Genomic DNA, 18409 nt, shown 5'->3' on the forward strand with positions numbered 1-18409 from the left:
CTCTCAGACAGAAGAGCTTTTATAGTTACTGGAATTTACTTAAAGCAATTTTTTGTTTGTTTGTCTGTTTGTTTGTTTTTGTTTTCTTTTTTTGGAAGGAGGGGAAAGTACTTTAATCAAAAAGCCAGTTCACTCTCCTTCTCTTTCCCTCTCTCTCATTCCCTCTCTGTCTTCCACCCCTCTCCTTTCTCTCCAAATAGTTATCTAAACACAAGATGAAAGATAGACACATGGGACAAAATGACTGATTTATGCTTATCATCTTCAGTCTCATACAATCTATTCAGGAAAAAAAATATCTTCCTAAAACGATGAGTGTGCTGTTGATTGCTTATTATATAAAAGACCGGAGAAAATGGATTCTACCAAGCAGCTCTAAACTCACCTCCTGCCTACTTGTGTAGGCTCTGAGTCAGTGACTGTGAGTCAAGCTTAAAGAAAGAGTGCACGGGAGTAATCCCCTCAGAAGCACCTGGCTACAAAAAACCTGTTACTAAGATTCCTAATTTTTCTCTCTTGATTAGAAATACATGCCTCACTGATGTCTAAGAAACTCCCATTGGGACTTTGTCACCTCAAGATGATGAATAAGTTTAACTGTATATCTTTCTCCTAGATTCACAAATGACCTATCATGAAAAAGGCCTGCAGGTTCATAAAAATCCAAACAAATTTTCTGAGAATCACAACCTTTCAAGATCAGTGTGACCCACAGGCCCCCTTGGTTTGTGTGAGAACCTCTGGATTAGTGGTCATTGTAAAGTCAGAATATTGGCAGCATCACCTTCTCTAACTTCCTCAGGTTGTGAAGGCCTCGTCTTTTCCCACTTAGATCAACTTTAACAACCAATCTTGGAAGTTTACAATATAGAAGAGTAAATTCTTTTTTTTTTCTTTTTTCTTTTTTTTTTTAATTAGGTATTTAGCTCATTTACATTTCCAATGCTATATAAAATCTGGAGTATGAAGTACTGTTGACATTCCCACTACCCACAAAAGATGCCTATATTTTCTATATGCCTAAAATTATTTTAAGACTATAAAAACAAAACAACAACAACAAAAAGAATATCTACAGTTAGTAAGCTACCTGAGTAAACCAAGTTAGTCGATTGACTGCATAAAATTATCAACCCTTTACTTTATCATCCGGTGTGAGACAGTACTCCATTCTCCAGCTTTACAACAGCAACAACACAGGTTTTCTTTTTGCTACCATGGCACACACTTAGTGTTCAGTAAAGACCTGATGCTGATTTTGTGGTTTTAAAACTATACCTAGCAAAGATTGTTGCTAACTAGTCAAAGTCCACTCTCCTGCCATGCCTGCCCATGGACATTTAGCTTGACTGTGACCTTAAAAATAAAACTTATATTTGCTAACATCTCTTTCAGCTACACAGATCATGTTTGAAAGTTATAGCAAATAGAAAGTTAAACAAATTCTTCGAATGTGATGTCCAAAACATGCCCTTCAAAACAGAAAGCAGTATTATAGAAAATCATCTCCACTAGGAAGCATAGAACAAAAGGCTTCTACCCAAGTTACACACCCAGAGGCATGCCTGAAGAGCATGAGTGCTGTCTAGAACTCTACCTGTATCTGGAGGCTCAGATGCAATAATCTGAGGTAGAATCCTAAATGTGAATTTAAAAGACAACAACAGTCCCCAGTGATGTTTAAATGCAATATAATTCAAGGACCGCTGTATGATTCATTCATTCACTGGTCTACAATAGAAAGAAAAATCCAAAGGAAATACCACATTGGGAACACTGCGAAATGAACAACCCTCAGCCTATCACCAAAACACTCGCGGAATCTTTAAGAACTTCTTTTTAGCTTGGTGTGAGATGAGTTTGAGAAGATTTTGGGGTTTTTGTTTTGTTTTGTTTTGTTTTGTTTTGTTTTGTTTTGTTTTGTTTTGTTTTTATTCCTCTATGTAGAGCTATTGTTTTTTCTTTTACAATGATTAGCATAGATATATTTTGTCTCTTATTCTGTTTCCCACTCTTATTCTGCATACACTTTGGATCATTCCTAATTGCGCATCTACTCAGAGCTATCTTCAGAGGCAAGGAGGCCTCAGTAAATAGTGTGACCTAGCCAAGCTCTCTGGAGTTTCTTGGATATCTCCAGATTGATGTCACACCCCCAGATGGAGCAGCCTCTATACCATCATTGTCCAGACATCATAGGCCAAAGTCAATCCTCTGTAGCAATGGTTGTCTAGTGAGATGCTTCTCCTCTGGGATAATTCTGTAGTTATACATCTGGCAATATCTGGAAATATTTTCCGCTGTCACAGCTGTGTATGCTATTGGTGGTAAATATCCTGTAACATACAAGACATACCATCAATAAAAGTGTCATCTAGCATGAAGTGTGACCAATATGGAAACAGAGTCATTTGCTTCCTAAGAATGGTCAGGAAGACCTAGTTATTGATATTTCCCTAAACACACATTCTCTAAGAAGCATCTCACACCTAGCAGAAAATAATCTCTCTGAAGAGAGAGTCCCTGTTTCTCAATTCTATCCCCAGACCTGCCCTTATACACTCAGTCTTCAAAATGTGAGCCAATACTGTAGGCACCAGGAACAAAGCTCTAGAGTCAGATACATTGTGACACAGCCAGTGATCCAGAATTTACCGCAAGCAAGCTAGGCCACATTTCCTTGTCTGTACACTATAGAAAATAAGGCTATAGAAGAGACTTCATGCATCTACGAAAATTAAAATAGATAATGCATGAAAGGTCTCAGGACAACCTGATACATAATAAATGATTAATAAGACAATGCTACTTTAAAATAAAATAATAGAGTAATTTAATCAATGAATGTTTTACAGCATTCGCATAACACAGCAGATCTTTTCTTTTCCACAGTTTCATTTGTATTCCTTTTTGTTCACACCACTTTTAATCACAGTCTGGCAGCTGGTAGGGTGTTACTTTTTTAATCTATAGACAGAGATAACAGTCCAAGATACCTTTGTGTTGCCAGCTTAATCTCCATTGTTCTTCAAACGACTCGTCTGTCCAGAGTATTTTTCCCTCGGAGAATTTTTTTTCCCATAAGCATACTGTTATCCTGTCTTTTCAAATAAAACAGAACCATAGAAAAATATACCTCGCTTCCTCTAGTAATTACATTATCAGTTTGTACAATGTTGGCAATCCCAAGGAAAATAAATGCTACAATTTTTTTCAGCATTCTGCACAGTGGCACTGTGCTGTGAGAGTTAGGTAAAATGTCAGTATATCCTGTCTTCTCACACTAAGCTATGCCTCCTTCCTTCTTGCAAGATGACTTTTTAAAGCTGCTCTCACCAATGTTCCCATTTTGACCATCTATCCCCATTCTCCTACAGCCTTCCCCCAGCCCCGCCTGCCTACGAGTACACGTGAATTGACTACTTTCATCTGTGTGCTGCCAAGCACTGAGAATCCTCAGGTGATGGGAACTTCGATGGCACTTCGCTTTCATGGTCCCTTTAAAGTTGTTTGCAATAGACATTGTTATCCCCATTTCATACAAGAGGCCGTGGTTCCAGTTGAGAGACTTGTCTTGAGTAAGGAATGGAATCCAAAACCAGTGTACTGATTAGCCACGCAGCTTCCAACTAATGTTCCCTGCCCAGCCTGTGCTTGACACCTGTATAGCACCCTACAAAACAGGGCTGAATGCCATCCTTACACACTCAGCCGATCTTGTACATACGGCAGTCCCACTCCATCTTGTGCGTGCTGCCTTCTCTAGGGGCCGGTAAAGTAAAAGGATTCTCTCCACCTCTTAGAATCCCACTGAGGCTCTTCTGATGGGATTTCTCATTGTGTAATGAAGTACCGAAGAGGAAGAGAGAAGGCCAGAACTCTCATTCAGACAAAGGGAGTGGGTTTCATTTGATTATTCTCCCTTATCAGAAGCACCGAGAGACACTTCTGAATTAATTCTGAGCATGTGTAGAGATAACCTAACTTTCAGCCTGACTTCTCATTTTAAAAAAATTTACATTTCATCAGAGAGATGCATATAATAAATTTGCTATATGAAAAAAAAATATCTCTTATTTCTTCATTTTCTCCCACCGGCTTGACAAGATTGTAGGACATTAAGTTGCAGAAGAAAAAAGCACATGAAATAGTTCCTTCTGCCTGTGCTGCCTCCTGGGTACAGAGCTCTACGGAGGATAGTGATGGAGGATGGGGGAGGGGAAGGTTTACTGGAGTCAGAGCAAAATGCTGATCACAACCACTGTTCATCAAATAACCAGGAACGGAAGGGTTCTTTGATTCATTCACGTCAAAGCACGCAAAAAGACCTATAGATTTCCTTCAAAATGTATAATATTTTGAATATTTACTGATTGAATAGTGTGGGCAAAGAACTATACTGTGCACCATTGTGTCATGATCTGCGTATGTATGTTTGTATAAAACTCCAGAAGCTATATAAATCACTATAGTGCATATATGTTTACAGTTACATAGTGTGTATAATCTCTGAGTGTGTTTTTAACTAAAGACAGTTCTCCTACTCGAAGGTCTTACATATTCATAGCTGGGAACAGATGTGCACGATACAGTATGAACTTATCAGATGATCACAGTGGAAGACCTTGCTCAACTCACAAAGGTTTCATGGAGAAAATGATCCAGCAATACCACTCCTGGGCACATACCCAGGAGATGCTCCATATTAAGGACACATGCTCCACTGTGTTCACAGCAGCCTTATTTATAATAGTCAGAAGCTGGAAAGAACCCAGATGTCCCTGAACAGAGGAATAGATACAGAAAATGTGGTACATTTACACAATGGAGTACTACTCAGCTATTAAAAGAATGAATTTATGAAATTGGTAGGCAAATGGATGGATCTGGAGTATATAATCCTGAATGAGGTAACCCAATCACAAAAGAACACACTTGATGTGCACTCACTGATAAGTGGATGTTAGCCCAGAAGCCCAGAAGCTCAGCATACCCAAGATACAATTCACAAACCACATGAAACTCAAGAAAAAGGAAGACAATAGTGTGGATACTTTTATCCATCTTAAGAAGGGGGAAACAAAACACTCATGGAAAGAGTTACAGAGACAAAGTGTGGAGTAGAGACTGAAGAAAAGACCATCTAGAGACTGACTCACCTGGGAATCCATCCCATATACAGTTACCAACCCCAGACACTGTTGTGGATGCAAACAAGTGCTTGTTGACAGGAACCTGATATAGCTGTCTCCTGAGAGGCTCTGCCAGTGCCTCACAAATACAGAGGTGAATGCTCGCAGCCATCCATTGGTCTGAGCATGGGATTCCCAATGAAGGAGCTAGAGAAAGGACCCAAGGAGCTGAAGGGGTTTGTAGCCCCATAGGAGGAACAACAATATGAACTAGCCAGTACCCCCAGAGCTCCCTGGGACTAAACCACCAACCAGAAAGCACACATGGTGGGACCCATGGCTCCAGCTGCATATACAAAAGAGGAGAGCCTAGTCATACATCAATGGGAGGAGAGGCCCTTTGTCCTATGAAGGCTCTATACCGCAGTGTGGGGAAATGCCAGGGCCAGGAAGCTGGAGTGGGTGGGTTGGTGAGCAGGGGGAGGGGAGAGGACATTGGGGGGGAGGGTGTTTTTCAGAGGGGAAACCAGGAAGGGGGATAATATTTGAAATACAAATAAAGAAAATATACAATTAAAAAAATAAAAAATGAAACCTAACAGTGCCAGGAAGAATAGTATGCTCTGGTAGTAGGATAATTCATCTTTTTACTACAAATAGTCTTTAAATTTTAAATTCAGTAATTTAATCATGACTTCCATGAAAGTTATGTGTGAGAGAGGCAAACAGGCAGTTAGGGTGTTGCCATTACCAGGCTGAAGCTTTTACTCTGGATGCTCAGCCATGACCCTCAGTGAGCTTCAAAGACCTCAGTATTCCCCTTCCACATTGCAAGGAACCTTTCTTAGGAATATGTAAACCTCACTTTGGACATCTCATTTCCTCTAAAAGTCCATCTTTCTCTTTTTTTCTGAAATATATTTATCTTCTAAGCCCTCTTTACTGAATCTTTCTAATATCTTGCAGTTCCCCACCCGACATCTTCTTCTGGGTCCCATAGGCTTAGGCAGATAAGCAGTTGGGCATGTAGTGCCTGGAGGTGAATACAAGCTCTGCCCCTATTGACCTACAGAACCTTGGTGAAGACAGCTATCCTTTCTCTCATTCTCCTACCATGTGAAATCCAGATATAATGATTACTTTTCTCATCATTACCATGACAAAATTCGAGACGGATGAACTTAGAGGACAGGTTATTTATTTGGGCTCACAGCTTCCGAAGATTTAGTCCACACTTGCTTGAGTCTATACACCTAGGTAAAATGCCACAGTGGTTGGAATGTGTATAGCAGGGTCTCCTTCATTTCATTTCAAAAAGAAGCAGAGGAAAGAGAATACAGGCAGATACCTGAGCAGCACATGGCCCCCCGGAACATGCTCCCAATGACATAATTCCTCCGATTGAGCCAGGTGGCCCACCTCCTACTTACCTATCATATTATGAACCTATTAAAGCATCTATCTATTTGCTATGTCAAAACACTCATGATCTATTTAGACCTGTAAATCCAGACCCACAATAGGTGTGCATTGCTTATTACCTCAGGTGTTTATGAAACTAATAAAGTTAATAAGATTAACCGTTTCGGGGATTAATAATGGTTGATGCTCCAAACCACCAAACTAAGTATTAAACAAAAAGATACTTAGAATGACACCTTGCAGCTAATAAGTAATAAATAAACTATACCTGTATTAAAATACCTTGTTCTATAAGACACATTTTCCCCTTCCTAAATAATGTTCTGTCATTTTTTTGACCAAGAAGCTCTCCTGAGATCTGCCTGCTCTCTTGGGTGCTAATCAAAAGCAAGTATCTCATGAAAAGACTGCATGCTAAGATCCTCAGATGATGTGCCTAAGAAGACTTTAATTGGTATCTGTTCTCTGGATCCTCAAAGGATTCCTTCCTAAGACTTGATAGTTTAATTCTTCATTTGTGTGAGCTTCTCCCGGTTCTACCATTGAATTTCTCACCGGCCTAACTTTGCTTGAGTTGCTTTCAAATATGGATCATACTTCCCTAAAGAAAACCCCAAGTTCTTCTCTTTCCTCAAAATCCCACCTCTCACAAAGAAACCTCTTTAATTACCTTCTACTTACTCATTTCCTCCCATCCCTGAAAGCCAATAATATCAGAACTATTATGCATCCTCTTGTGGATACTCTCTCCTATTCTTCTTGGATATCTGCCTTCCCACTGATTTACCCCGCCTTATGCAACAGTGCATTGTACCTTTATATTCAGATGGATCAAGCTGAGTCTTCAAGGGAAGAGGGAGATGTTAAAAGTACTAATAGTACCGTCTGTGCTCAGTCACTGCCACCTACCATGTTTCTTGACTCTTTATCAGACCAGATGGCTTTATCTCTTTTGAAATTCTGCCTTGTACCTTCCAATGTGTAGCAGCGTGATTATCCGCAGTAGGCTAATAAACCTCCTATTAAAGAGAAGGCTGTGTGCTGCCCACCAAAGACAGTGGATAATAAACAATCAGACATTCTCAGCCCTACATCTGTGTGAACTTCTCAGGTATTTGCACAGACTGTTGTTTTCTCTTTGATCTCCTTAATTACGACAGTTTTTTTTTAATATAGCCCTTCGATATTAAGCATAGCACCGTTTTATATATATATATATATGTCTTTGAAGTAAGTAAAAATGGTTTTAAACAACATATTCCCCAGTATAGGGGAATGCCGGGGCCAAGGGGTGGGAGTGGGTTGAGAAGCAGGGCGTGGGGAGGGTATAGGGACTTTTGGGATAGCATTTGAAATGTAAATAAAGAAAATATCTAATAATTTTTTTTAAAAAAAGAGACATGGTAAAACAATCTTCAGAGCCATGTGAAAATTACATACAGATAGTGTTTGGTTTCCTACACTCACCATTCCCTCCCCCAAATTAGGCCTAATCCAGAAACAGCAGCATAGAACAGACCTCATGAGGTTTCTTCCACCATCTGGTTTGATAAGGAAGTCGAACATTAGTAGGTGGCAGTGGCTAAGTACAAATAGTACTATTAGTCCTTTTGCTATCTCCTCCTTCCATTCTGAATATTGAGCATGATCCGTCAGAGTGCAAAGGCCTTCCAGGATTCTTCAGAAGATAATATTTCAATTTCATAGCTGTTCATCCAATTCCCAGAAACATTAATGTATCTTAAACATATATTGTGGTATTTCCGAATTTTAACACTATTCCTCTAAGAACCATTTAGGCCTGAGTGACAACAACCTTAAAATATGATTGCTTTTCTTTTTTTCATGTCCTTTGTAACCTAATCACAGTCATTATGACAGTTAATTGTGGTTGTCAACTTGACCCACCTAGGAGGAGGGAAGCACTGTTGAAAAATGACCTCTATCAGATTTTTTTTGTTGTCATATCTTTTGGGTGTATTATTGGTGGATTACTGATGTAGCAGAGTCCAGCCCACTGTAGGTGGTACCATGGGCATATTGTACCTAGGATATATCAGAACGATTGTGAGTGTGAGCTTCAGAGTAAGGCAGTAGGCTGGATTCCTCTCTGGTTTCTATTCCAAGCTGCTGTCTTGATTTCCCATGGCTTCCTTTAATGTTAGACTGTAAGACAAAGAAACACTTTCTTCCTCAGGTTGGTCTTGGTCAGGCTTTTACCATAGCAATAGAAAGTAAGCCAGATGGGATAGAGAGATGGCTCAGTGGTTAAAAGCACTGGCTGCTCTTCCAGAGGTCCTGAGTTCAATTCCCAGCAACCACATGGTGGTTTACAACCATCTGTAATGGGATCCAAGGCCCTCTTCTGATGTGTCTAAAGACAGCAACAGTGTACTCATATACATAAAATAAATAAATTAGAAAGAAGGAAAGAAAAGTGCAAGAAAGAAAACCAGAACATTGTCCTGAGATGATTGTTCCAAGAAACAGAGTTTGGCTCTTATTCGTACCAGCAAAGATCTAAACAACTTATTCTTTATCTGTATGTAGACAATTAAATTTTTGAAAAATTGATCAGGTTTTCCCTAAACAAACAAAAAAATGGATCATAGTCAACAAACAACAAGAAGAGTGAGACTCTTCGGGTAATAGTGATAAAACTTTGATTCTCCTCATATCTTTAGAGAAAGCACCCAGGAGGAAATGAAGCCTACCTAAGTTCAGTCCCTTTAATGTCTCCCTCAACTAAAAGATAAAATCAAAGTTCCTTAGCAAAATGTATAAATCCTTCATGGTCTGGCTCCTAAATAAATGAATAAATGCCCAATCTCACTTCTCATCCCACCTTCCTCAGTAGAGTACAACACTGTCTTCCTCAGATCATAAAGGCTTGGCCAAAACAGTCTTTCGAGTAAATGTCCTAAATAGCTAGCAAAAAGAATAACTCAAAAATAATAATAAGAGTCACTCATAGTGGAACTAAGTAGCAAAGGGAAGGACTTTTGTATCATTAGGTTATATAAAAGTAGTTTAGTCTCAGCTTTCCAGGACCCAATCTAAGAGACAAGGTGCAGTCATTCGAAATATTTCCAGGGATACAACCAGAACCCTCTCTCCTCTCTCTACAGAGATAGAAACATACCTGGCTAAGTACCAGCCAGCCCAAAACACATGCAATATCAAGTATGACTCTGCAACAGTGAACACTGCATACCACCCAAAGTGTCTGTGCAGAGGGTTAGCGTGCCTTTTTACTTGGCCGTCCCTTGGTTTCTACTTAATATATAGATTCCTAAACCTCGGGGCATTTGATAAATAGTGGCTTGTATAACAAAACCCATTAGCATCTATCACTGAATCTATCATCAGCCCAAGCCAGTCACCGGGGAATAGAGATTTGCTGAGGCACACTCCATTACACTACGATCCACTGGAAACCTTGGGGCTGGAGAGTCTAAAACCTCTCCATTAACTAGATTTGGCCAGTATGATCTTCCTTCTCTGTTATTAACACAATCCTCCAGCCTATTGCTCTGCCTGCCATGTAAATACATCTGATTTTTCAACGGTGCTCATTCTTTAAGCAAATCTCTGGTCTACTTCATGTTTCTTTTCCAGGTTTAATGGAAATTTTGCAAAAAAAAAAAACCATAGAAAATATAATTGTCTTATTTTAAGTTAGCATACAAGATAATTTATGCCATTGTGTCATTTATACAGACTTTGCTCTTACCCAGTCCCTTAGCCCTCTCTCCTCCAGATTCCCCTTAACTCCTCTTGCTCTCATCTTTCTTCCACACAATATCCCTCCTTCTGCCCTTACACCTCATGCATTTATCTTCTCTGTCTTCCATCTTTACCTTAAGTCTTTTCTTCCTTTGCCATGCTTCCCTTTCTAGTTTTATAACACACATGCGCACACACACACACACACACACACACACACACACACACACGCACACATACTACTTACACAAACACACACACATAAACACACACACACTATAGAATACTTATATGAGAGAACATGGTAACTGTCTTTCTCAGCCTGGCTCGTGATACTTAACCTACTCATTTCTAATTTTATGCATTATCATGCAAATGTCAAGATTTCACTTTTTATATTTAAGTAAAATTCCGCTATGTATATTCTTTATCCATTCATACATTGGTAAACATCTAGGCTCATTCCATTTCCTATGTATCATGACTAGTGTATCAATATTTATGAATCTGCACACATTTCTGTGATAAGGCCTGAAATCTTTCAGGTACACACCCTGGAGTTGTACAGCTGGGTCATATGGCAGTGCTATTTTTAGCTTTGTGAGGAACCACCATGCTGAGAGTCCATTTCCATCAACTGTGAATAGTGTCCCTCCTTGCACATATTTGTTGTTTTCTTGGTGACAGCAACTTTCACTGGAGTGAGATGGAATCTCCAAGTAGTTCTCTGTGCATGTGTATGCATTGCATCTATTTTTTCACTGTAGATTTATCCCTTAATAAAAGCTACTGGCCCTGCTTCAATTATACTAATGAAATGTTTAGAAGTTCATCAGCACTACCTTCTTATTTCTTAAGGGTTCAAAGTCATAACCTAGCTATATAACCTGCTCATACTGTTGCAGACCTGACTGGGTTACCCAAACCTGAATCAGCAATCTCTCTCATCTAGGAGAAGTGATCTATATGTCATAGTCCCAAGATAGACATGCATGTGACGTCACATCACCCAGTCAGTCCAAGCTCACCCAGTTACCTCTGAGCTCTCACTGGCTAACCAGCAATACTTTTATTTAGCTTTCCTAATAAAGAAAACAGTGATTAGTGGCTTTCTGCATGCTATGATCCACCTCATTCCTTTTACCTCATACCTCATAAGTTTCTCTAGAACTCAGAGTCAGGACTGTCTCCCCATGCTTTTGGTTGACATTTCCTTGCAGAGCTCCCAGTAGGTGACACACCTGTCTTTCATCATTTACTCTTTAAATTTCAATATTTATAAGAATTATTCCTTGTGAGTTTTCAGATCTCATATGTTAACCTAATAGAACAAGGTTTTGGAAACCCTTGACATTGTGATGTCTCTCAAGAAATCCATTATTTAGATGCCTAGTAGAATTCTACCACGCACATGCCATTTTGTTCGCAAAACAGGAACTGCTGATCCCACAAGGGTCAGCAAAAATACCATCTAAAGAAGCAACGCAGACAGCGAGATATACAGACGGACAGCAGAACAATGCCTATAAGAAGTGAGCAAACAAAGTATTCTTAGAGTACCAATTAAGAGGAGGACCAACTCTCCTGGCGTAGGCAGGAAGCATTGCCTTAGGCTCCTAAATAGGCTGTAGTTCAGCTCCTTCGTTACTATTACTTGTTTCTTTTTCTGTGGGCCATTATTACATTTGTAATGCAATCAAACTAGAATGTCTAACGACAACAGGGCTCCTAGTACTATAATATTTTAAATCAACTACAGTTATGCTTAGTCTACACATAACATGAAATTCAATTTTGTTTTCACCAGAAAACTACACAGAATGTCAATCCTCACATTTGAACTGCACAGACAGAATCCTGTCAAGTAATATAGGAAGCATCAGAAAGGTGCATTATTTGAATATGCATATCCATTCATAGATGTACACACGGTGTTAGTCTTAAAAGGGTCCTTCAAATTCTATGACACGACTCCCACTGAAAGACACTATGTGTTACTTCCCCTAGAAAATGAGCCAAATGACTCTTATCTCACATAACTAACAAAACCAGCACTGTTCAGACTCTTAGAATGAGTCAGAAAGAGCATTCAGCCCATCTTGCAAGAAGGGAAGAAGATAAAGAAGACAGTAGTGAATGTGATCAATGAAATCATTAATAATAGAGCAAATCGATCATGCAACCTCTTGGGAAAGCTAGAATCACAATTAACTAGTCCACCAGTCTAAGACCATCTGCTACAGTGTCTTCCAGCTCTCGTGTCATAGAGAAATGAACGGTGAATGGCCCATATGTGAGCTCTAACTTGACATTCCATATGACAGTCAACATTAAGTAGAGATACTTAGTAAAGACGCTCTCACTCTGACCTCAGATCTTAAGATAAACCCAGGAAATGAGCCAAACCCTCAGGCACTGTGAAACAGAGCTAAGTCATTATGGGCTCAGTATTTTTTTAAACTCTTGACTCACAGAATCCATGAACATAATTGTTTTACTGCTAATTCTTAGGACGATGTCTAGCTCAGCAGTACTAACTTGAACCAATGTTGGAAGTAAAACCTTTTCACAAAGAAAGTATAGAAACATGAAGCCTTGCTTTGGGACTGGAGTGTGTGCCACATTTGGAAAACTCTGGGAAATGGGGGTTGACAGAAGCCTGTGGACTTCAGAGACGTGGTTGGCAAGAACTCAAAGGATAATATGGTGAGTGTTATTAAAAGCAGAATAAGAAGCTAGGAAAATAGTTCACTGGGTAAAATGGTTTCTATGATAACATGAAAACCTTAATTCAGATCTGCAATAACCACATAAAAGCCAGGTATTATACATGTCTGGTTTGCAGAGACAGGTATATCCCAAGGGCTCAGTGGCCAAACATTCTAGATAAGATGATAATCTCCAGGTACAATGAGATTGCCTGGCTGTCAAAAATAAGGAACAATAGAGGAAAATACTCAGCAACGTGTGCCTCCCCCCCATGTGCGCATATTGGTGAGCAAACCTGCACATATACTTGTACACACACACATGCATATACCATACAGAAATAAAAATAAGCACAATAAAAGAAGGCTTTTGTTATCTACTACAAGAAATGATTGCCACTTGGTTATGTTAAGTATCAAGAAAAATATGGAAAACAATGACAGAATTAATTTTTTTTTTTAGCAAAAGAGATTTCCGGAAAAAAAAAAAAACAAAAACATGTGAATGTAGCACCTGATTCTTCTCACTAGTTGTAAGTTTTATAAAAATCTACTAGTTGTAAGCTTAAGAATAAACTGTCTAATCTTAACCAAAATTTACAAGTATAGAAGAGTTAAGATTCTCTATATTTGAAATTTAAACACTTTCTTCCCTTTTTTTAGCCTCATTAGATGGAAGATTATCAAAGAACAACTTCAAGAAAATAATAATAATATAGATCACCATCATGAAACACAGCCTGAGGCTGAAAGCAAGAGCCACTGTTCTCTAAACCCTGAGATACTCTTGAAGTGGTACCCCAAGGCTTTTTCAAACGATAACTGTCTTTACAAAAATTATAAAGGCATGTCTCATGAAGTCCCTGTGTTAAATAATGAGTATATGAAAACCTTCATTCCACAAAGCCTCAACACAGAAATGGTTTATCTTAAAGACATCTATGGGTTTAGTCTTGTCTGAGAGAATAGATATAGCGTGATTGATTAAAATCCAATAATGATTTTCATAAGTATACTTGCTTAGCAGTAAAGTGACAGAGCCTGTGAAATCCAGCTTTGCCCATATAAAATTGGAGCTGAGGCTATCCTATTGTAGATCCAAGCTATTCTGTATTTAGAAAAGAATTTCTTCAAAGGCAAAATTAAAAGCCCAAAGGATTGTGTCAAATGCCAAGAAAACAACTCACAGGGAACAGCACTGAGCCATAGCTGAAGAATTGGCAAGACTGACCAGCTGGATTTCAGACTTGCTACAGGCCATTGACTACTGGGTTTTCATGTTATTTTCTATTCTGCAATACGAATGGCTATTACCATCATGCTCTAACCTTATACTGCCTGTGGGGTGCGGAATATGGAAGAAGAATAAATTACTTGGTTTTCTTTGAAACAGGTCTTCAGAGTGAGAGGGGATGTGCCCAAGAAACCAATCTGAGTGACCTTGTCTACACCCGGATCTAAGCCAGCTTTTAAGACTATGGATCCCCAATATAAGCATGATGCTATTAACAGGATGATGCCCATTAGAGAGCATATATTCTGTATGAACTAGATTTAAAAAATCGTGAACAGAGAGTAGATCGTTAATTTTAAAACAAAACCAAAAAATTTTTTTATATTCAAGAGCTGTCAGGTATGCATGCCTCTGTTGAGCCTAGACTATCATTAGTAACTAATTTATGAAAAACACTGTGCACAGCAATAATAAAGTCTGACATCATAAACAGCACCATACAGTTTTCACATAGCTATTTAGGGGATTTACTTTCGATGATTTTGTCCTGGCTAATTTTGTGTCAACTGTGATACGGGATAGAATCATCTGAGAGGAAGACTGGGCTATAGCAAAGCAGGTAGAATATTTTCTTGAATTGTTATTGATATGGGGCAATTTGGTCATTGATAAGATGGTAGTACTGCCTGGGATGGTGGTCCTGGGTTCTATAAGAAAGCAGGGTGAGCAAATATGGGGAGGTAGCCAGTAAGTAACAGTCCTCCATGTCCTCTGCTTGAATTCTTGCACATGGGTTCCTGTCCAATGTGAGTTGGCTTCCCTTAAAAGACTATAACTCTGGATACATAATCCAAATAATCCTTTCCCTTCCCAAGTTGCTTTGGTCATAGTACTCCATTACAACAACAGAAGCCCTAACTAAAACAGTGTCCTAAACTACCATATAAGAAATTGAATCTCCCTGATGCCGTCATATTTTTAAGCAAGTCTGAGCCATGTAGACATCCCACACAAGTGTCATGGCCCACAGCTCCAGCTGATGTCTCAGGAGACAAATACTAAACCTCCAAACAAATACCAGTCCAGGTGAGTCTGGGCCTGGCTCTAAGAGGCCAGTCATCATGCTGCCCCTTCTGAGAGCCAGAAAACACTGAGCAGAGACAAGTTGCCCACATTGTGTGCTTTGGCTCCGAACCATGGAAGCTTAATAAAATGGTCATATTAGGGAGATCTATCTTAGAGTAGTAGCTTGTTTTGCTAATACGGGGATGAAAACAGCACAGTAAGGGAAGAAGTCATACACTTTCAGTTCCCAAACGAGAAAACTAGAAAAGGGAGATTTTTAAGTAACGGACTAAGGTCATGGAGAAGCAAAGCAAGAATTCAGGCATAGATACATGTGATGATAAAACCCCATCTGTAGTCATGCTACTACACTAATTTCCACACAGACTTCCTACCTCTGTATCTTCTCCTGATAATATTTCCCCAACTGAGCACAGTATGCACATAACATCCTCTTCCCTAAGACCAAGTCATCTTTCAGGGTCTTACTCCACTCTCCTTCATGAGATCCATCCCAATACTGCAATCGTGAGCAATTTCTTCTAATGGGCTTGGGCTTGTTTTCCTCCTATTGGGCAATTAATGAATACTAGTGGTACTAATTCATATTGGTGACTGTGTTGTTCTCCTTAGGTGCAGTGCCTGAATTGTGCTCCCAGATCAAGGCTGAAATTTAATTGTATGCAGAACTACAGCAGGTAGCACGCAACTGTGAGACAGACTGAGCACGGAAGAACCAAGCTGGTCTGGAGGATGTTGCTGTGAGAAGTAAATGGCAAAGAGAAGTTAACTGCTCATCACCTGACTTCGGCAAAAATCACCACCTTACACGTTACCCACGTGTGAATGGCAATGTTTCTCATTAGAACGCAAGATCCCTAGAAGCAGCTAAGTTCTTGCTACCTTCTGCAGGATGATTACAGTGTACAATGGTATCTGATAACCGGTCCATAAATGCCTGTTGAAGGACTAATTGAATGATCAATACTACAGAATACAGATGTGAGTTAAATGATACACGATCTTTCAATTCTTCAAGAGAAGCCAGAAGTTATTTTATGTGCAGTCTCTCGACTTGAAAACATTAACAACATTATTTAGAAAAAAAAAAAAACATTATTTAGAAAAAAAATGGTCAGCTGTTTTAGGAATGGATAAATACGATGCAGATTAGGATTAAATGTCTAATTTGCATTAGCAACCCCTGTACAAGGGGGAATCTTAGATTCATCTTTGTAATGATTTCTAACAGTGTTTTGTAAAGCTTAGGCAGTTTTCAGTGCAGATAATGATGGTGACGAGGGTGGTTCTAGCACTCGCATCCAGAGCACTGTGAGATTCAGCTCTTTGTTATTAATCTGCTTCCCAAGTTCCTTCTTCACAGCTCAAACAAAACTGCTACAGCTTCTGAGCTGAAATGACCACCTGGACCTCACCCAACCATCCCACAGTCAAGACTCTAAAGCGAATTCTCTTCTCATTCCAGCTGCTAAGGGTTGAGAAAAGTCATTCCCATTCACCCCCCAGTAATAAAGGGGAAAGTCAGTGAGAAGAAAACAGATTGGATTTCAAAGGGGTGACAGGAAAAGAGAATGGAGTTTCAAACTGCATTTCCACAGTTGATAAACAAGGGTTCCCTATGGCCATTCTGCTTTCCGTTTTTTTTGGTTTTTTTTACTGATTATGGTATTTTTAGATTATAGTCTTGGAGTTTTCTTTCAGCTGACCTTTCAGTCTTCTATGCCTCCATGTTTTACCTCTTCCACATTAAAATCACTAGGCAGAAATGTTAAAATGTTTACTGATAACTCAGAGATCCTTAAGAAGAAAAAGTCACATCTAAAAAATGTAGAGTGGCTTTACAAACAGGTTGTAGCAGCAAGCATAAGTACATAGGGTTGATGATACTCTTAAGATCTTCTAAAGAAAATATCCTAGGCAGAAGTATTTCTAGGGTACTTTAAGCTAGCTGAGCCACTGAGAGTCAGTCATCAAGTTTTGAAGACACAAAAGGAAATGAGATGTCTTCATGTTTCTTTTCTGTGTATGGTCCAATGAGTACAGCCTTGAAATGTCTGTACCAGAAATCAAGAAGCATCAGAAGAATTCAACATTTCAAATTATTATAAGCCCAGAAGACTAAAATGCCAGCTAGGCCTCTACACTCAACATTAAGGGTATTATTTTAATGATTACACACATGAATTCACTCTGTAGTTTTTCTATAATGGCATTAATTTTGTATGCAAGCAGATTTTATTTTTTAAGCAGGCTCCACAGTGATTTAAATTAAAAGGAACAGTGCAAAAAAAAATTCTGTAGCCAAAACTGTTTCTCAAAACTCAGGTTATTATAGAGCTATGAATCCCTACAGATTAAAAACACAACTTTCTATTCACTTATTGTATTATATTCAAGGAAAATGCAATATAGCTATGTGGTAGAGACGACCAGAAGATAAATTTTCTTAAAGACATGAAGGTAAAATGGTAAAAGACATTCCCTGGATACAGGAGAGAAAGCCTAAACCTCAGGGACTTACTAGGAGAGTTGACATGAGGGCTTTTTACCATGGAAAGGTTACTTACTCTATCGAAACCCCAGCTACTCATGTGGAAAATGGAGAACTGTAATGCTTTTGTAATTAATATGAAATTTAAAATAAATGCATAGTTATTGTGAAAGAAATTGAAATGAGAAAGGAATTGCTCACTCGGCATGCTTAGTCTAACATGGCACAACACAATAGGAAAGTACCTAGAACATACTGATGTCACTAAGGAGGGAAGCAAGGTAGGCCACTAGATCTTTGTCATACATTTGATGTAGACAATCCCTGCAGTACCTCACATTACCTAAGAAGAGTAAATGAAATAATTGTACAATGTAGCCTAAGAGCTATACTATAAAGTTGCTTGGATTTTAAAGTAACTAAGTATTATAACCAAATATAAGCATATACAATGTGGTGGTTTGAATGAAAATGGTCCCTATAGGCTCACAGGAAGCAGCACTCTTAGGAGGTGTGGTCTTGTTGGAGGAAGTGTGTCACTGAGGATGGGCTTGAGGTTTCAGATGCTCAAGCCCAGCCCAGTGTCACTACCTGCTGCCTATTGATCCAG

The 18409-nt window shown here is 39.1% G+C and overlaps 1 protein-coding gene across 1 annotated transcript in view; it reads right to left on the reverse strand.

The window, feature by feature from the left end:
* Trhde (TRH-degrading enzyme) overlaps positions 1-18409 on the reverse strand; it is a 403483-nt gene that overhangs the window by 369983 nt on the left and 15091 nt on the right. The gene's annotated exons all lie outside the window — the stretch shown is intronic.

Source organism: Mus musculus, chromosome 10, assembly GCF_000001635.26.
Source record: "Mus musculus strain C57BL/6J chromosome 10, GRCm38.p6 C57BL/6J".
NCBI lineage: Eukaryota > Metazoa > Chordata > Mammalia > Rodentia > Muridae > Mus > Mus musculus.